Here is a 7,328-nt window from a genome sequence, read left to right on the forward strand (position 1 = left end):
CTCATTCTCAGTGTTCTCAAACAGAATAATGGCCAGGCTAGAATTTTGTATCCTGCAATACAAAGTTTTGCATATGAGGGGGGAATAAAAACTTTCTCAGACAAGCAAACACTAAGGGAGTTTGTCAAGAAAAGACCTGCCCTGCAGGAAGTACTCAGAACTGCATTGGCCTCTGGCCCCGCCCCTTCGCCCCTCCCGCCCCGCCCCTTCGCCCCTGCCGCCCGCGTGGTCGCCACCGCCGCTGCCTCCCGAGAGGAGCTGGGGGAGGACGGTGGCCCGCGAGGCTGGTCGCAGACAACGCAGCGCGAGCCAGGCGAGTGCCCCGGCGGTAGCGGCGGGGCCTCGCGCGCGGCAGGGCGGCCTGGGCTTCGGCCTCCCTCCGGTTCCCTGGAAGTGGGCCGGCGGCCAGCGCGGGAGTAGCAGCAGAGGCGGAGGCTCCAGCGCCTCTCTCTCCTCCCCCTCAGCCTGAGCCAGGGGAGGCCAGGCGGCCCGGGTGGCTGGAGGGGGGTCCGCTGCCCGAGAATGGGAATTCTCTTCACCAGGATATGGAGACTGTTCAATCACCAGGAGCACAAAGTTATCATTGTTGGGCTGGATAATGCAGGGAAAACTACTATACTTTACCAATTTTCTATGAATGAAGTTGTGCATACATCCCCTACAATAGGAAGTAATGTAGAAGAGATAGTGATTAATAATACACGTTTCCTAATGTGGGATATTGGTGGCCAAGAATCTCTTCGTTCTTCCTGGAACACTTACTATACTAACACAGAGTTTGTAATAGTTGTTGTGGACAGTACAGACAGAGAGAGGATTTCTGTAACTAGAGAAGAACTCTATAAAATGTTAGCACATGAGGACCTATGGAAAGCTGGATTGCTGATTTTTGCTAATAAACAAGATGTTAAAGAATGTATGACTGTAGCAGAAATCTCCCAGTTTTTGAAGCTAACTTCTATCAAAGATCACCAGTGGCATATCCAGGCATGCTGTGCTCTTACTGGTGAAGGATTGTGCCAAGGACTTGAATGGATGATGTCACGACTTAAGATTAGATGATCTCTACTGACCTCTTCTCATAGACTTTGTATAAACGAAGTGCTGGACTTTACCTGAAAGCTGCAAAAATTAATGGTTTAGATATATTTATAATAAACTGATTTAAATTTTTTCTATAAGAAGAAAAATTAAGACCACTTATTTGAAATCAAAGATGAAGTCTCACCTTCCAATTTGCTTTCTCATTAGTTCCTTCCAAAGTAAGTTATTAAAGCTGTGATTGACATTTTTCTCATAATGAATCCTCTCAGGACATTGTGTAGCCAGTGGTAAGTAAAAGGGAGAGGAAGACATTTTGAACTTTAAGAGCTTTATTATCAGTATAAGCCTCCCTAGTTGAATGTTTTCTTCTTGTTCATTAAGTCAAAATACAAATCAGCACAGATATTCAGTTTCCAATATTTTAAAAGGTAATGTTACTTATGAAAAGTATTTTGTATAAGGTTGTGTATGTATTGTGTATATACCTCACGTTCAAGTTAATGGCTTTGATTTATGTTCTAAAGAAAAGCAAATAATACAAAAATTAATAATATCCTTAGTTATAACCATAATGAGATAAGTACTGGCATTGGTGTTAAGTGCCATTTTGTACTCCCTCCTTATGTTCTCTGTATTGTATTAACCAACCCCCAAAATCATTGAGCTGCTCTTAAAAAAAAAAAAAAAAAAAAAGGAAAAGGAAAAAGCTTGGGGAAAAAAAAAAAAAGAACTGCATTATACACAGATCAGCAAAATAGACAGCCAGCAGTGTAAAATCACCCAAAAGCTAAAGGTCAAAGGCCAGATACCACAATGGCTCAAGAGTTGAAAAAAAGCAACAAAGTCCTACTCAACAGGATGAACAGAAATCTACCCCACCTATCAAATCTTTCAATAAATGTGAATGCCTTAAACTCCCCACTGAAGAGACATAGTCTGGCTGAAATGGATAAAAAAAAAAAGAAAAATACAAGCCATGTATCTTCTGTCTCCAGGAAACACATCTAACCTACAAGGACTCATTTAGACTCAAGGTGAAGGGATGGAAAACAGTATTGCATGCAAATGGAAGCTAAAAGAAATCTGGCATAGCAGTTCTGATTTCAGATAACTTAGTCTTCAAATCAACAAAATTAATGAAAGACAAAAATGCTTATTATATAATGGTAAAAAGGAAAAATTCAACAAGAAGACATAACAATTCTACATATTTATTCTGCTAACACAGGTGCACACAGATTCATAATGAAAATCTAATTGATCTAAACAGAATAATAACGAGCCCCACTGTAATAGCTGGGGATGTCAACACCCCTCTGACAGAACAGGAAAATCCTCTAAATAGAAAATTAACAAAGAAATAATGAACTTAAACTGAACTCTAGAACAAATGGGCCTAACAGACATTTACATAAGATTCTACCCAAAACCACTGAATATACACTCTTCTCATCATCTTATGGGATATTCTCTAAGATTGATCACATCCTAGGCCACAGAAAATGTCTCAACAAATTTTAAAATATAGAAAATATACCATGCATCTTCTTAGACCACTGGGAAATAGAACTAGAAATCAACTCCAACTGAAACACTCATCTCCCCACAAAGTCATGGAAACTAAACCACCTATTGCTGAATGACACTCAGGTAAAGGAGGAAAAAAAGATGGAAGTCAAAAGATTCTTTGAAATAAATTATAATGGGAACACAAGATATCAAAATCTGTGGGATACAGCTAAAACAGTCCTGAGAGGAAAATTCATACCCATTAATACGTACGTCTGAAAGACAGAAAGATCACAAATCAATAGTCTAATCATGTCAAGGAACTCAAAAAGGATGAGCAAAGCAATCCCAAACACAGCAAAACAAAAGAAATAACCAAGTACAGAGCAGAACTAAATGAAATAGATAACAAAATAACTATACAGAAGATTAGTGAAACAAAAAATTCAAAAAATTGTTTTTTTTTAAAAGATAAATAATATAGACAGGTCTTTCACTAGGTTAACCAGAAGCAGAAAAGAAAAGACTCTCATAAGTTCACTCATGAATGAAGAAAGAGAAATTACAACTGATATCAGGGAAATACAAAATATCATTTCTGAAAAAAAAAAAACTCTATGTACATAAACTTGAAAATGTGGAGGAAATGGACAGATTCTTAGAAACACACAGACTCCTTAGGCTAAATTAGGAAGATATCAAATTCCTGAACAGACCAATATCAAGTATTGAAATTGAAGCAGCAATAAAAAATATTACCCCCCCAAAATTCCTGTATAAGATAGTTTCACACCCGAATTTTACCAGAAATACAAAAAAGAACTGAAATCTATTCCTCAGAAATTATTACATAACATTTAGAAGAAAGGAATCCTCCCCAACACATTTTACAAAGCCAGCATCACCTTGATACCAAAGCCAGGAGAGGACTCAACAGAAAAAAGAAAACTACAGACCAATATCCCTTATGAAAATAGACGCAAAAATTCTCAATAAAATCCTAGCAAACTGAATTCAGCTGCTCATCAAAAAAAATAATCCATCAAGACCAAGTGCGCTTCATCCCAGAGACACAGGAATGGTTCAACATATGCAAATCTATAAATGTAATTCACCCACATAAATAGAAGTAAAAACAAAGACTACATGATCCTCTCAATAAATGAAGAAAAAGCATTGGACAAAATTCAGCACACTTTCATGACAATAATGCTTAACAAAATAGGCATAGACAGGTTTACCTCAAAATGATAAAAGCCATATATGACAAACTGACAGCCAACATCATATGCAATGGGGAGAAATTGAAAACATTCCTGCTTAGAACTAAAACCAGACAAGGTAGTCCTCTATCATCACTTCTATTCACCATATTGCTGGAAGTCCTCCCCAGAGCAATCAGACAAGAGAATATAATCAAGAGTATCCAAATGTGGGCAGAAGAGATCAAACTATCACTCTTTGCTGACAAATGATCTGATATCTAGAAAACCCCAAAGAGGCTACTGGAACTGATAAATATATTCAGCAAAGTCTCAGGTTACAAAATCAATATACACAATTCGGTAGCATTAATATAGACCAACAATGGTCAAGCTGAGAACCAAATTGAAGACTCAATACCTTTCACAATAGCAACAAAGGAAAATAAAATACCTAGGAATATATTTAACTAAGGAAGTGAAATACCTCTACAGGGAAAACTATGAAACACTGTGGAAGGAAATAGCAGAGTATGTAAAAAGAAGAAACACCATACCATGCTTTTGGATAGGCAGAATCAGCATTGTTAAAATGTCTATACTACCCAAAGTGATCTACATATTCAATGCAATCACTATTAAATATCAACATCATTTTTTGCAGATCTAGAAAAATAATTATATGCTTTGTATGGAACTGGAGAAGACTCCATGTAGACAAAGCAACCTTAAGCAAAAAGAAAAAATTGAGATTCATCAATTTACCAGACTTCAAGCTATACTACAAGGCTATAATAACCAAAACAGCATTATACCAACACAAGAAAGAGACATAGATCAATGGAATAGGACTGAGAACCCAGATGTAAAACCATCCTCATATAGCCATCTGATCTTTGAAAAAGCAGACAAAAGTGTACACTGGGGAAAACAATCTCTATTCGATAAATGGTGGTGGGAAAATTAGATTGCCACATGTAGAAAACTGAAAGAGGATCCACACCTCTCACCTGTCACATAAATGAACTCACAATGGATAACAGACGTAAACCCAAGACATGAAACTGCATGAATTCTAGAAGAATATGTTGGAAAAACCCTTGTAGATACTGGCCTAGGTAAAGAATTTATGAGGAAGATCCCAAAATCAATCATAGCAACAACAAAAACAAATAAATGCGATGTGATCAAGTTATAATAAAAACCATCTGCACAGCCAAGGAAACTATCATTAAAGCAGACAAACAACCTACAGAATGAGAGAAAATATTCTCATGCTATATATCCAATAAGCGACTGATAACTAGAATCTATATAGAACTCAGGAAAATCAGCAAGAAAAAAATCAAACAATCCCATTAAAAAGAGGGAAAAGAACATGAACAGAAATTTTCAAAAGAAGACAGACTAATGGCCAACAAACATATGAAAGAGTGCTCAGTTAACTCTAATTATCAGAGAAATGCAAATCAAAACCACAATGAGATATCATTTAAATCAAGTGAGAATGGCTTTTATCAAAAAGTCCCCAATGAACAAATGTGTGTGTGGATGTGGAGAGAAAGGAACACTCATACACTGCTGGTGGGACTGGAAACTAGTATAATCTTGATGGAAAGCAGTATAGAGAGCCCTCCAAAAACTAAAAGTAGAACTACCATTTGATCCAGCAATCCCACTACTGGGTATTTACCAAAAGGAAAAAAAGACATGCTATAAAAAAGACATCTGCACTAGAATGTTTATAGCAGCACAAGTCACAATTGCAAAGACGTAGAAAGAACCCAAGTGCCCATCAATGCATGAGTGGATTAATAAAATGAGGTATATGTGTACCATGGAGTACTACTCAGCCATAAAAAATGGTGAACTAGCATCTCTTGTATTATCCTGGATGGCTGGATGAAGCTGGAGACCATTCTCCTAAGTGAAACATCACAAGAATGGAAAACCAAATACCACATGTACTCACCATTAAATTGTTACTAATTGCTCTAAACTTATGTGCACATATGGAAGTAACATTCATTGTGCATCAGGCCAGAAAGGAAGGGGCGGAAGGGGATAGTAAATTCACACCTAAGGGATGTGGTGCTTCCTGTCTGACAGATGGTCACACTGGTAGCTCTAACTCAGGTGGTGCAAAGGCACTTTATGTAATCAAAGTTTTTGTACCATCATAATACTCTGGGAAAAAATTTTTAAAAATACATATATCATATATTCTTAAATTAATATTAACCAATAAATCAATCGTTACATGTCTTCTATGTCTCAGTTACTGTTCTAAGCATTTCATATATAACATTATAAAAATAATCCTTGTCCTCATGGAGCCCACATATTAGTGAATGATAAAGAATAACCTAAATAAAATATAATTATATTTTCAATAGTAATATATGGTATGAAAAAATAGTAAGATATGGGTAGGAAATAGGGGCATTCAGGTTGAAGTGTGATTACTTTTAAACAATCAAGAATGGTCTCTTTAAACAGGTCATATTTGAGCAATGACTAAAAGAAATATAGGAAAAAAGTTCTGGACATGCAGATAGTTCAGGGAAGAATATTCTAGGTGGAGGGAATAGACATTTGCAGGCTCTGAGGTAGGAGCGGTCTATGTGGCATGTAGACAGAATGCCTGAGGTGGGAGGCAGAAGATGATGTCAGAAAAATCACTGTGGGCCCAGATTACATCAGGACTATTATAAAAGGCCATTGCAAAGGCTGTTGCCCTTCACTTGGAGTAAAGTATGAAGCGATTGGGGAGTTTGCAGCAGAGAAGGGACCTTATCTAATTTACCTTTTAATAGGATCTCTCTCACTGTGGTGCTGAGAAGAAACTGCAATGGTCCCAGGGAAGAAGTAGACAAGTTGGAGGCGATTGCAGGCACTCAGGCAAGGGCTGATGGCTTGGGGCATGGTGGCAGTAAACGTGGGTGAAGGTAAATTTTACTGAGGGTGAAGAGCTAAGTATGATGTGGCTGAGCAGGCTGGATTTACCTTCACCCACATTTACTGAGTACTTACTAGTGAAAACATCAGGTTAAAATAGAGTATACAAAATATTTGGGGAAGCAGACATACTGTATAATATTAGCCATGATATAGAATGTGAAAAACTTTGTCATGGAAGTATACTAAAGAGAGAAAATTTTAATCTTATTGGAAGAGTTTGTAGGGATTTATTAGTCTTCTCAGGCTGACAGGGTGGAGAGAGAGAGAGAGAGAGCATGCACTCTGCTGTGTCTCCTCTTCTTATAAAGGCGGCAGCCTTATTGGATGAAGGCCACACTCTTTTTATTTATTTGTATTACAGAAAATTACAGGATACAAATGTTTGCCTTTGCACTGCCTGAGTCAGAGCTACAAGCATGCCCATATGTTAGGGAGATGACCATCTTGTAAAATACTGATTTGTACCCATTTCTATATTCTATGTCAGATATTGATTTTCTGAAGGAAAGGAATCACATCATATTAATCTTTTTATTCTCAGAAGTTTTAGTGAATAGTGAAAGGAAGATGACACAATCTTACAGGAGTAGCATACAATGCTATTAATTTGCT

At 37.4% G+C, this 7,328-nt stretch overlaps 1 pseudogene; it reads left to right on the plus strand.

Annotated features, from left to right (window-relative positions):
* Window positions 1-454: 454 nt before the first annotated feature.
* On the plus strand, window positions 455-1,425 carry LOC138389875 (ADP-ribosylation factor-like protein 5A pseudogene; annotated as a pseudogene).
* Window positions 1,426-7,328: the final 5,903 nt, after the last annotated feature.

The sequence above is a fragment of the Eulemur rufifrons genome, chromosome 8 (assembly GCF_041146395.1).
Source record: "Eulemur rufifrons isolate Redbay chromosome 8, OSU_ERuf_1, whole genome shotgun sequence".
Lineage (NCBI taxonomy): Eukaryota > Metazoa > Chordata > Mammalia > Primates > Lemuridae > Eulemur > Eulemur rufifrons.